Raw genomic sequence first — 14342 nt, 5'->3', positions numbered from 1 at the left:
AACCTTACAATTGCGTCGTAAGGTAATTCGTGAAGTATGTTCTCCAAATTCTCACTGGTATTTGGAGGAAGAACAGGTTGCCTTGTACATGGGACTTTCAGTGAAAGTAGAGTAACCAGCAACTTTAAGCATACTAGTTTTTATGCATGTGCATTGCACGTGGTTAAATATCATAATTATTTATTTTTAGTTTATTTCCTTACTAAAATTTGTTGATAGTTTTTGCTCATTTATGTCTCTAAAATTTAATATTGTGATTATATATCTGTTTTAATGTTTGTTTGAATAGGCTACTCCCAATTTTAAGTATCATGTTGATAAAATTTGAATTGACACGAAACCAATGTGAAGCCAATTTGAATATTCATGTTATTTGGATCGACATGAAATGAAGCTTTACTTAAGGAATTAAAGTGTTACAAAAGTAAAAAAAAAATATTTAAAAAATAGCATTACAATAGCAAGAGGATTAGAAGTGGCTGCAATGACACAAAAGAGAATATGGATTTATTCATAATCACTGGTAGACTTCATTAAAAACCATAAACTAAATATTAATGCTAATTCTAGTATAATTTTTTATAATAAAAGCGTCCACAAAATAAGTATATAAAAATATTTAAAATTTTGTGAAAATCTCTTCTAAATATTCCTAATTTTACTCAAAAAATTAGGCTATTTTATAAAATATTAAGAAAATATTGTATTTTATTCTTAATATTGTATTTTATTCTTTCTGTTTAATTTTTTATTCAGCCGAGATCAAGTTTTCTTTACTTTTATCTTTTTCTAGGGTAATTCTTGAGTGGTGTATTCATCATCTATGTTGATTGTGACATCAGGCTAGACCTAGATTTCTCATTTGGACACTCGTTATAAACATCTAAATCCACCTTCTTATTGCGGCATTTGCAAGTGTAAAACCACAGCTCATGTCTATTATAATTGGTAGTTATTTTGCCTTAAAGGTGCAATAGCGTAGCTGTATATTGGTAAATTATAATTAGGTCTAATTGTGTGAATTATAGAGTATGTTTTTTTTAAGATCATACATCTTTCGAATGTTGTGATGCCTGCAAAATATTGCTAAGTTAAATTTTTGTTGTATTGTAAAGAGCCTTGATGGAGATGGTTTTGTTTTGATAGTTTGTTCTGAATGAGCCCTACATATCTAATACTATTATAAAAGTGTGTTGGTATGTTAAAACATTTCTTCACAAAATGCCCTCAAATTTATGTTAAAACATATACATACATAACATAACACATACATAAAACATACAAATTTATATTAAAACACATACATACAAAACATAACAGTACATACATAATAAAACATATAGATACATGCATAAACCATAACTATGTATATTTGTAATTGTTTTATTAAATATTAATTGCACTTGATAAGACATCAGTTGCAATTGATTTTTTCCCTCCACACCTCCACACCTCGGCAACTAATTGCAATTGATGTCTTTTAATTGTAACTGATGTCTTTTAATTCATTCAAAAAAAACCGCACTCATAACTGATGTCTTTTAATGTGGAAACGCAGGGAGGTCCATTATATATTTGTAATTGTTTTATTAAATATTAATTGCAATTGATAAGACATCAGTTACAATTGAAAAAAACATAGGAAGTTCATATTTATATTGCTATTTGTTGGTCAAAAAGAACCAACAATTTTCCTCGGCAGCTAATTGCAATTGATAAGATATCAGTTACAATTGATTTTTTCCCCTCCACACCTCACTTGAAAAACCGCACTCATAACTATGTACTAAATGTTGTTTACACTTTTGTAACCTCCCATTATCAAATGCACTTTTAATTATGTACTAAATGTTGTTTACACTTTTGTCTCTTCTATCTCCTATAAATATAATCCATACTCAACTTCCATCTTACAAAATCTCATCAAATCGTACCAAAAAATAAAATAAAACAGGAGGTGATGGAAACAACACTATGTGATTCAAAAAGGTTAGTAAAAGCATGTTTTTTGTAAGGTATAAACTACGAATTAACTCTATAAATTATATTTTTTTTTCATGAACCATGTTATCTGATCAAGATGGAACTAATGATCAAGCCAACATCCCGATCTGAGAGTTAAAAATTTATCAAAACAATGGAGTATAAATGTTCATGTTTTACGTAATAATATAGACTCCTTTAAGAATGGAGAAGGGAATAAGCAAAAGTTGATTCTAATTGATGAAGAGGTGATACGAATTTCACATTGTTATTATTCCATGTAATTTTCATATTACCGTGATGACGTGATTTATTCTACATTGTGCCTTTTGCAGAGAACACTTATCCAAACAATTTTATTTAATAAGCTGATAGAAAAATTCAGCGGTTTATTGATAAAGGGAGAAACATATACTATAACAAATGGAGAAGTAAAGCCTCCAAATCACAGATTAGCGGTTATGTGAGATTTTCAAATTCTTTTTCGGTATTTAAATTTAAACTTTAATGGGTTTTGGTTGTAAATTATATAACGTTGTTTTTAATGTCAATTACAAATTGAATAATAATTGCTTGAATATATTTGATGACAATTACAAAGTGAGTGAAATATATATTATTTTTTAACATTTTTTTCAATGTTTAGTTAAATGTGTGCACGAATTGAAGGAGAAGCTTAACTGTGCGCTATACTAACAGTTCTTATGGTATGCACTATTCTAATTTAATATACTAATTTTTTTTATGTTAACTGACTACATACAGTTTTTTATGTTTATTCAAAAATTTATTTGGATTCATTTGGGGATTAGTGATTAAATTGTTTATTTCTAATACAGATGCACGTGTCAGCATCGAAAAGCGAGGCATATCACTTGCTTTTTTGGATGAAAGGAGAGGAGTTTCGATTTTTTATTTTGATAAATTTTATTTATTTTAGGACCGGACTTCAATTTGTGGAAGCTATTTTTTATAATGTATGTGCAACTTATGGAGGTTGATGATGGTGTAGCTTGGAGTTCATCATGCACAAAGTAAAATCACATAATAGTTCTTAATTTCAAATGAGAGTAGCAAATAATATATAATTTATTATCTCCAAAGTGTAAATTATATCCTAAAATCCTAAAATCCCAATTTAGGAATACTAGGATAAAAAAAACTTTACTTACAAATCCATATATTATTTACTGGTGGTCTTAATAACAGATTACAACCATCCCTATAATTATATCTTACTTGAACATTTATTTTGCCAAATCTAACATGCTACGCTCTATCTGACCATTACAATGTAATAGATCCATATTTTAGACAAAAATAACATTAAAGTATGTATGATATAACGTATTTTCCCTTTGGTTGTTTAGTATGTAAACCATATGTAGCACATTCTCTATAATAGTATTTTTCTTCATTACTTTTAAAATTTAATTTTTACAGCCATCAAAAATACTTTTTTTAATGTATCCTAAAATCCCGATTTAGGAATACTAGGATAAAAAAAACTTTATTTACAAATCCATTATATTATTTATTGGTGGTCTTAATAACAGATTACAACCATCCCTATAATTATATCTTACTTGAACATTTATTTTGCCAAATCTAACATGCTACGCTCTATCTGACCATTGCAATGTAATAGATCCATATTTTAGAAAAAAAAAATAGCATTAAAGTATGTATGATATGATTTTTTTTCCCTTTGGTTGTTTAGTATGTGAACCATATGTAGCACATTCTCTATAATAATATTTTTCTTCATTTTTTTCCCTTTGGTTGTTTAGTATGTGAACCATATGTAGCACATTCTCTATAATAATATTTTTCTTCATCAGCCATCAAAAGTAATTTATATAATTTTTTATAATAGTTACTTTGTATTAAATGACTCACATATTAGTTGAATAATTATTTTGGATTTGCTCATTGGAACATAAAACAAGTATGCCAAAGTGCAATGCACGTGCACTAACCAGGTACTGAAAGGAGAGATATAAGACTGTTCTTTCACATATATCTGCTCATATCATAAGTTTTTGGGTCTAATAGCAAGTCAAAAATACTTTGATTACTAAATTGGCAATTAGTTTAGAAAAATTATGCGAATAATGAATTAATAATAAAATTCAAAACCTTAAAGTATCATCTCAAAAGGCTAATGAATGGCATGGCCATGGGATGCGAATAAATAGGCCATTCAACAATTTTCAAAAAATCCTTCTTAATTACAATAATCCTTACTTCGTACTTTTTCACATATGAGTAAAATTATGCAGAGTGATATTTTTGGCAATAAAAATTGGGTTTCACGCTTTTAGGGTTTAAATGTGGTGTTTTGAGAGCCTTAAAACTTAAAAGATTTTTGTGACATTTTAAAAATTAAAGGGATTTATTCAGGGGCATTTGCGAAATTTACCCTAAATAGATTGTATAAGTTTTATGATTAGAAAAACTAATCTGATATCTAATAAAGTGTTAATGCAAATCAAACTAATTTAAATTGCAATTAAATAATAAAATTATAAAATAGAAAAATAAAATTAACATTGCAATGCCCACATATAAACAAGAAAATGGACACACGTGCAAAGCACGTGCACCTTACTAGTTAACTTAAAAATATAATACTTGTTGTTTATTGTGTTATATGGATGTTTGTTTGGTTTACTTACCATTCTCTTAAATATTTAGTTAGCTGAATTTTTGGGCTTATATAGAGGAGAACTTGTGTCAACTTAAGTGGATAGTGAATAGTGTGTCCACCAAACTTTATATCCACTCATTTAACATATAAAAAGTCACTTCATATCATGCAAGGATCCCTAGGAAACATCCAAGGGTTAAAAAGTTTGGTGGATGTCCACTTAAGTGGACACAAGTTTTGCTCTATATATATATATATATAGAGAGAGAGAGAGAAATATGGAGAACCTTGGTACCAAGTTGCTTAAAGCAACTTGGCCGTATGGTGGTAGACATTGTGCATTCCCTGAGCTTAATATCCCCACTCTTTTTATAGCGTGGGAATTTCCTCGACATATATATGTGGGCATAATATTTATAGTTTTTTCGTATATCTGCTATTGACTCTTCGAAGTCGTATGAAACCTTCATCAATGTATACTGCAAGAACCTCATATAAGAGTACTGGTGAGACACTGTTTAGTCACTTGAACTGTGCTATATATTAGCATAATATATTTCTCTCCTTTAGATATTATGTTCTGTATATTTACGTTATATGAGAACCAAATATCTCGGTTCAACTGATTAATTTTTACCTTCTGGGTCTCCTAGATGTACCTTTACTCGTCCATTCATGACATGTTCTTTCTAATTCCAGGAAGTTCATCCCAAAGGTTGGCATTGCAGTTGTGTTGATAAGCCCAGAATTTGGACTTTCTTTTTTGATCCCTACATCCGGCCATATGTTAATGTTTGTGTTATAGCCATTTTAGTGATGAAAGATAATCTTCAATCAATAGCTGACAATTAGGTGTCACACATTACGCGTAATCGAGTCAGCGCTTCAAGATAACCAAAGGCCCAATTCGATCGACTCGACACGCCAACGTCTTGCAAGAACGACTCGAAAGGCGTTACGTGTCGATGACTAGAAAGGCGTTACTTGTCGAGACCGTTGGCTAATTCGACTGCTTAATCACTCCACTCGACCGATTAATCGGCCGACACCTTGCGAAGGCAACTCAAAAGGCGGTACTTCCCGACTGCCAGACGAGTAGAAATGCAACAAAATGCCTCGAGCCTCGAGCCCCCTCCTATACACTGACAACCAATCACCTCGTAATAAATGCCATTAAATACATTTTGGGCACCATCATTTCTCTGTCCCTAATAGTCTTTATGACACATCGGATCACATCTGCACAACACCCCCCAATCACTTCGCATTAAATACCGAAGTGACATCTCCTCCACTCGTCGGCCGACGCTTGTAAAGCAAAGGCTGATGTGGCCGCCATCCCATACTCATGTGAAGTTACCATTCTATCCTTCTACCACTACTATAAATAAGGATACTATTTCAATAATAGGGTAAGATCTTGACCACTATTCACTATGCTTAAGAACTACGACAGTTCATTTTACTTCTTCACTCAAGCAAATCACTGACTTGATCATCAGAGAAACAACCGGGGAACCCAATCTTGCCCTCTTACGATTTGGTGCTTGTGCAGTGAAGAACAGTTTACTTCAAAACTAGACATTCGGAGGGGTAGAGGACTTCTGTCAACTTAATTCTTCCATTTGACTGTTTGATATCAAACATCAACAGTTTGGATTGTCATTTCTATGATGTTGAAAGTATTTTCACTTACATAAGTTGACGGTTTTGGTTCTGAGGATAAAGTTGTGAATTTGGTAAGATAGGCTTTTGATTTGGGTTTAAAACTGTTGTTAAAATTATGAATGAAGTAGAAATGAATTTGCTACTGCTTCTATTACTATCATTGCTTCAAGCTTTATCCTTAATTACTATTCATATGCTTTCCCTCCAATTTATCAAACAAATCATTTGGAAGATCAAAGAAATAACTGTGTTTAGGCCTATTCCCTGGTTATGAAGAAACTCTATCCTATCCAAATTAACATTTTGAAAGTGTGCAGTTTAAAAGAATGGCGGATAATGATAGTAGATAATGAATTCTCTGTTTGGATGGCTGTTATTATTCTTGTGAGCTTTAAGCAAACATGTGATTCTATAATTCATGAACTGTTAAGGAACTTTGCTTTACAGAAAAATATTTCAGGTTTGAAGATACATACCATAGAAAAAACAACAGTAACTGTTGAGCTATAGGTTTATTCACCCATGATTATGAAGAAATATAAGCCCCATTAAGTAGATATTATGTTTATAGAAATTATTTAATAATATCAAATTAAAAAACAAGTAAACACTTAACATTCTCTTCAGTCCCTCAGATATTGATCTAAAGACAAGGGGAACCATAGATAGGAGTGACAACAGACTTCTTCCGCATATACTTGTCAATAGCATGCATTCCAAAGTCTATGTAAGTGTATGACATGTGAGCCCCCTACTAGTCACATCGGTGTGGGGTTCACATGTCATACACTTGCAGCGTAGGAAATTTCCTACGCTGCCAGCTCACCTCCCGTTTTCTCATATATATATATATATATGACACAAATTTGCGATGACGTGCATATTTCCCCAGCAAATTTGTGTATATATTTTATCCACAATAGTGATTTCTCACCTTTTGTCTTTGTTAAGTACTATGTAGATACCTTTTGTCATTTATAGTGATTTTCCTCCTCTTGTTGGGTTTTTGTTATATCTTGTAATATAGTTGATCAATAGCTTCACGTTAGTTGTTATTGCAAGATCATCTAATCTACTTATATAACAAGTTTATTATTCCTTTAGTATCTGTAGAATAAAATATGAAATTTTATAATACTTACTAATATTTCTTACATCTTTTATGAAAAATGCTGCTCTAATTGGAAAATGTTGTTTAATATATTCTCCAATTGGAAATCAGTTAGTAGTTGGTGTTTTTTTGATAGATATGTTTTTTGTTAATATCAATTCAAGTGATTCATGCAAGTTTATGAATTTTAGATTAATTTCTTTCACTTTTTTATTTAAAATAAAAACAGCTAGATCCTTTTGAAGGATATCTCTAAACTTTTTTATAGTTTTTCCATACATAACTTGTTATATTTTTTTACCATGTGAATATTATTAACATCAAAGAATATTTTTTTACCCTATGAATATTACTAACATCAGAGAATAATATTTATTAAATATAATCAATTAATACAAAATTATTATATTATAGTCTTTTATCAATTTTAAGTGATTTAGTCTTCTATCAATTAATGCTACCTCTGTATTTTTGGAACTCCAACTTATGAGTGAAGTTATATGCAGTTACTTTTATTTAGACAATGATATTAAATTTTAATCTATCAATAAATTGTTCAAATTTCATTATTTTATTGTAATTTTGAACTTTTGAGGTTTTTTCTACAAATTTTTAAACTTTGAGGGTGTTAATTAAAATTTTTAAATTTTAGGGGCTACTACTAATTTCTAGATTTTATATTTGTTGTTTTAAGTTTTGATAAGTCAAGTTGTTTTGTGTAATTTTAAATTATTGAGGGGGTTTTGTGCAAATTTTGATTTTTTTTGACAATAATTCATATATTATAGTATGTTAGCTACTTATTATTTCTTTACCTTTTTATTATTGGTTAAACTCATTGATGTTTACATGGTGTTATCTTTCTCTATCATCCCTGAGGCTTAATTGATATGACTAATAGCTTTTTACGGTAGGGGAAGGGGAATCTATATTCAAGTCTAATAGTAATCCCTAGAATTCTTCTATGTCATTCGTAAATTTTGAGGGTGTTTTCTTATAATTTAAACTTTTGATGGTGTTTCTATAATTTTTAAAATATTAAAAGTGTTAATTCTTCAGAGGATATTGTTAATTTCCAAATTTCATGTTTGTTATTTTAAGTTTTGACATGTGATAGTGTTTTGTGTAATTTTGAATATTTGAGAGTATTTTATGCAAAATTTGAAACTTTTTGGTTTTTTTGTTGTTGTTATAATATTTCATGTAACTTATTAATCTTATTTTTAAAAAATATTGATCTATAAGTAATTCACATATGATTAAGATAGTATATAATTATAATTATGATAGATTAAGATTTAAATAAAATATTCAAAAAAATGAAGGATAATATTGACCAAGAATTTTTTTCCCAAACTCGTGCTTTTAAAAGAAGTATGATATGATATGATTTTGTCTTGCGCTTAAAACTTTTTTCCCCCTAATGATATTTTGCCCAGGCCTAGGCAGCAACTGAGCTAGCCCAGGGATGCATATACGTGCTATAATACATGTGATTGTAGTGACTATCTTTGATTATGTTCAGATTTTAAATCATTTTGTACTGATATTGTGTGTTGACAGCACTAATTTGCTATTGGTGTGGTTCATGTCATATTCCTCTTTTTTCTTCCTGCATAATTTGTATAGAGGGTTCTCTATAAAGGTTTTTCCGCACTCGGGTCAGTCAGAATCCAAAATAAAACTATGTAGATGGCCTTGTATTGAGAATCATTACGGATGAATGAAAATCTCATTCATAGCTTAATTTTCATTTTCAAGTTGGTGATTGCATTCAGTTTTATACTGTTTGCACCTGTAGAAGAACTTACCTCATCGGAGATCGGAGCCCTCGACGGCGACGGCGGGGGGCACCGAGCACTGAGATCGGTGCCTTCGACAGCGAAGCTCGAAGGGCGATGAGGTCGCCTGGAGGCGAGGAGGTGAACTCGCCTGTTTGGCGAGCTGAGGTCGCCTGCGGGAGTGGTGCTCGCCTGCGTGGTGAGTGAGTGAATCTCGCCTGTAGCGGAGGCCTTGATTTCGCCTGATCAAGTGCGGACGAGAACTCGCCTGTTGCTGCCTTGGAGCTCGCCTGCCGGTGGAAAACAGCTGGAGCCAGCTGGAGCTTGAGTTAGGGTTTCCCTATAAAAAAGGGAAACCCTGTTCACACAATTCAGTTAGCGGAACTTTTCAACAGAGAAGAAAATTTTCTCTGTGGTGGCGGCTTTTACTTCCAGCTGACATTCTCTGATTTGAGAATCAATTTTTCGGTCAAGAAAAATTGCATTATTCCTGTAGCATTTACTATAGTGAAGGAAGTTGGTGTTGTGAGAGCTCTAGTTTGAGATTCTCACTTTTATAATCTTTGTAATTTCTTGTGGTTAAATAAGAAATTAATTGTGTGGCTCCCGTGGACGTAGGCAAATTTGCCGAACCACGTATATCTGTTGTCTCGTCTCCTTTAATTACTGTTTTATCTGTGTAGTTGTTTATTGCTTGTATTTTGAGTTTGGCTTAAACTCAAGCTAGGATTGTTTTCTCTCAGAATTAATTTACTTATGCGGCGGTACGAGCGTCTCGCGCTCCCAACAATTAGTATCAGAGCTGTTGTTCAGATTGGAGGTGGTGAAATTTTTGATTTGAGGTGGTGCTTGATTATTGTTGAAATTCCTAAGAGACGCGGATTTATTAATACAAACGGAGAATGACGTCTACAAGTAAAACAGTTAAAATGGGAAAGTATGAGATCGAGAAATTCAATGGGAAGAATGATTTTTCCTACTGGAGGATGCAGATGAAAAATTCATTGATTTTGCAAAAATTACACAAGGCGTTGGTTGGAAAAGAGAAGCACAAGAATATGTCTGATGACGATTGGGAGGAGCTGGATCTGAAAGCACGGGCGTCGATTATCCTTTGCCTTAAAAGGGATGTTGCCTTCTTGGTGGACGGAGAGGAAACGGCTGCGGACATGTGGTTAAAGTTAGAGAGCACCTTCATGACGAAGAGTCTAACAAACCGGATCTATTTAAAATCCAAATTGTACACTTGCAAGATGGAGGAAGGCTCGTCAATCCGGGAGTACATCAACAAGTTCGATAGGATCTTATCGGATTTAAAAGACATTGAGGTGACAGTGAAAGACGAGGATCAGGCTCTTCTACTACTTCTATCTCTGCCAAAGTCTTATGAGAATCTGGTTCAAACACTGATGCTTATGGGTGATAGTTTGTCGATGGATGAGACTAGAACGGCGCTTCTAGCAGATGATCTTTGAAAAATTACAACTAGTGATATGGCCACTAGTGGTAACAAAGAACAAGCGTAGGGGTTCTTTGCCAGAGGAAGAGGCAATGAGCGAGGAAAAGGCAAGGGAGAAAAGTCTAGATCAAAATCAAGACCTCTTACGGAAAGACCGTGTTTCAAATGCGGTGAGCTAGGGCATTTCAAAGTCAATGGTGATACACCCTATCGGGTGTGGTCAGGGGAGCATGCAGATTATAAGAGGCTCAGAATCTTCGGATGTACCGCCTACTATCACGTCAATGAGGGAAAACTTGATGCGAGGGCCAAGAAGGTAATTTTCTTGGGGTATGCAAAGGGCATAAAAGGCTACCGTCTTTGGTGTACAGAAGATTCAAAGTTCGTGATCAGCAGGGACGTTACCTTTGATGAGAAGTCCATGATTGCTAGGGTGCCCAAGGATGATGGTGTTGACACTGTTGGGAATTCTAAGTCCCAGGTTATTAAGGTAGAACCTAAATACCAACCAGGTTCTAGTCGTGTTCAAGTAGGAAATCAGGTAGATGATGAGCTTGAGCAAGAGGAGGTTCAACATGAGAATATACAGGCACTTCAACAACAGCAACTCGAGGATAGCTTGGCTTCCACTAGGCCAAGACGAGCATACAAGCAGGTACAGAAGCTGGGGGCTGATAAACCCTTGAAGCACTATGAGCTGGGGGCTGATAAACCCCTGAAACACTATGGGCAGGTTAATTTGGTTGAGTACGCACTCTCGGTGGAGGAAGATGAGCCGGTCTCCTTCAAAGAAGCTATTCGGGGTAGAGATAGCGAGAGTTGGTTGGCTGCAATGGAGAAGGAGATGGAATCCCTCCGGAAGAACCAAACATGGGAGGTGGTCCCATTGCCCGTAGGAAAGAAAGCTATAGGTTGTAAGTGACTGTATAAAAGAAAGGAAGATCCTTCAGAGCTTGGTGGTACGAGGTACAAGGCGAGGCTAGTGGCTAAGGGGTTTGCACAAAGAGAGGGTGTTGATTACAATGAGATATTTTTTCCGGTGGTGAAACACACTTCTATTCGGGTGCTATTGAGTATTGTTGCTCATGGTGATCTCGAGCTGGAACAACTCGATGTCAAAACGGCCTTCTTGCATGGAGACTTGGAGGAGGAAATTTATATGCATCAGCCTGAGGGTTACAAGGTTGAGGATAATGAGAGTCATGTATGTCGCTTGAGGAAATCACCTTATGGATTGAAGCAATCTCCGCGACAGTGGTACAAGCGATTTGACTCCTTCATGCTGAAGCATGAGTTTTCCCGAAGCGACTATGATTGTTTTGTTTACATTCGGAAGCTTCGTGGAGGTGATTATATCTATCTCCTTTTATATGTGGATGACATGCTTATTGCATCGAAGAACAAGGTGGAGATAAATAAGCTGAAATCTCAACTTAGCAAAGAGTTCGAGATGAAGGACATGAGCGCTGTAAAGAAAATACTGGGTATGGAGATTAGAAGAGAGCGGACGAATCAGCGATTGTTCTTGAGTCAGAAGGGCTACATAGAGCGAGTGATCGCGAGGTTCGGGATGCAAAGTGCAAAGTTGGTGGTGACCCCATTGGCTGCACACTTTAGGCTTTCAGGTAAACAATCTCTCACTACAGCAGAAGATAAAGCACACATGGAGCGTGTTCCCTATGCTAGTGCAGTTGGCAGTTTGATGTACGCAATGGTGTGTACACGTCCAAATATTTCACAGGCAGTTAGTGTGGTCAGCAGGTTCACGGCGAATCCGGGAAAGGCACAATGAGAAGCAGTGAAATGGGTCCTGAGGTACTTGAAAGGTACCGCGGATACGGGTCTGTGTTTTGGTGGAGATACATGTCAGATCGACGGGTATGTGGACTCAGATTATGCGGGCGATCTAGATAGATGACGATCTACTACTGGTTATGTATTCAGGATACATGGAGCTCCAGTTAGTTGGCGATCGATGTTGCAGGCTACAGTGACACTTTCTACAACAGAGGCCGAGTACATGGCCATGGCAGAGGGAGTGAAGGAAGCATTGTGACTGTGGGGTCTTCTAGAAGATTTGGGGATTGAGCAGGAGAGCGTGAACTTGTGGTGCGACAGTCAAAGTGCGATTCATTTGGCGAAGAATCAAGTTCACCATGCTCGTATCAAGCATATCGACGTTAAATATCATTTTGTGCGGGATGTCATAGAGGAAGACGATATTTCTCTCATGAAGGTGCATACGAATGAGAATCCCGCTGACATGTTAACCAAGGTGGTCACAGGTAGCAAGTTCCAGCATTGCTTGGACTTGCTTCATATCAGCCCGTGTTGATCTGCCCAAGAAGGCAGTAGTAGAACTACGGCTAGCTTGATCCCGGTGGAGGGTACGTAGGCAGCCACAGTATAGTGGCGCAGTTGGTTTGACCTATTTGATCTTCTGGTGTTCGTCTAAAATTTGAGGTTTATCAAATGATGGACGAGGTGGAGAATTGTAAAAGAACTTACCTCATCGGAGATCGGAGCCCTCGACGGCGACGGCGGAGGGGGGCACAGAGGACTGAGATCGGTGCCTTCGACGGCGAAGCTCAAAGGGCGACGAGGTCGCCTGAAGGCGAGGAGGTGAACTCGCCTGTTTGGCGAGCTGAGGTCGCCTGCGGGAGTGGTGCTCGCCTGCGTGGTGAGCGAGTGAATCTCGCCTATAACTGAGGCCTAGATTTCGCCTGATCAAGTGCGGACGAGAACTCGCTTGTTGTTGCCTTGGAGCTCGCCTGCCGGTGGAAAACAGCTGGAGCTTGAGCTAGGGTTTCCCTATAAAAAGGAAACCTTGTTCACACGATTCAGTGAGCGGAACTTTTCAACAGAGAAGAAAATTTTCTCTATGGTGCCAGCTTTTACTTCCAGCGGATATTCTCTGATTTGAGAATCAATTTTTCGGTCAAGAAAAATTACATTATTCCTATAGCATTTACTACAGTGAAGGAAGTTGGTGTTGTGAGAGCTCTAGTTTGAGATTCTCGCTTTTATAAGCTTTGTAATTTCTTGTGGTTAAATAAGAAATTAATTGTGTGGCTCCCGTGGACGTAGGCAAATTTACCGAACCACGTATATCTGTTGTCTCGTCTCCTTTAATTACTGTTTTATCTGCGTAGTCGTTTATTGCTTGTATTGGTTAGTTTGAGTTTGGCTTAAACTCAAGCTAGGATTGTTTTCTTTCGGAATTAATTTGCTTCCGCGGCGGTACGAGCGTCTTGCCTTGCGCTCCCAACATCACCAATACAATATTCTCTTTCCACCGGTATTTTACCTGTTTATACTAATTTTGTGTACTGTTTGCACTGCTTTAAAATTGATGTCGGAACATATGTGGTGTTCTTCTCAATCTCCGTATTGACTTTCCATAGAGAAACTCTATGATGCTCTCAATCTCTGTACGGACAAGTTCCCTGTTAAAAATGGCTCTTCGAATTTGATCATTCATTCATATAAGATTATCAATACTAAGAGATCATTCTTAGATAAAATGAAAAAAAAGTATAAGACTTTTTGAGAGCAGTGAGCATAGCTGCATACATATGAAGGGCACAGCTAATGCCAACGCTGCGTACGGATACCCTGGACTGTGGGTTTGGGAAGAGAATGACGGGCAATTGATACCTGCATGAGAAAGAAAATGAAATGCTGTTCACA

Source organism: Asparagus officinalis, chromosome 2 (assembly GCF_001876935.1).
Source record: "Asparagus officinalis chromosome 2, Aspof.V1, whole genome shotgun sequence".
In the NCBI taxonomy this organism is placed as follows: Eukaryota; Viridiplantae; Streptophyta; class Magnoliopsida; order Asparagales; family Asparagaceae; genus Asparagus; species Asparagus officinalis.
Note: the sequence above shows the minus strand (reverse complement) of the source record.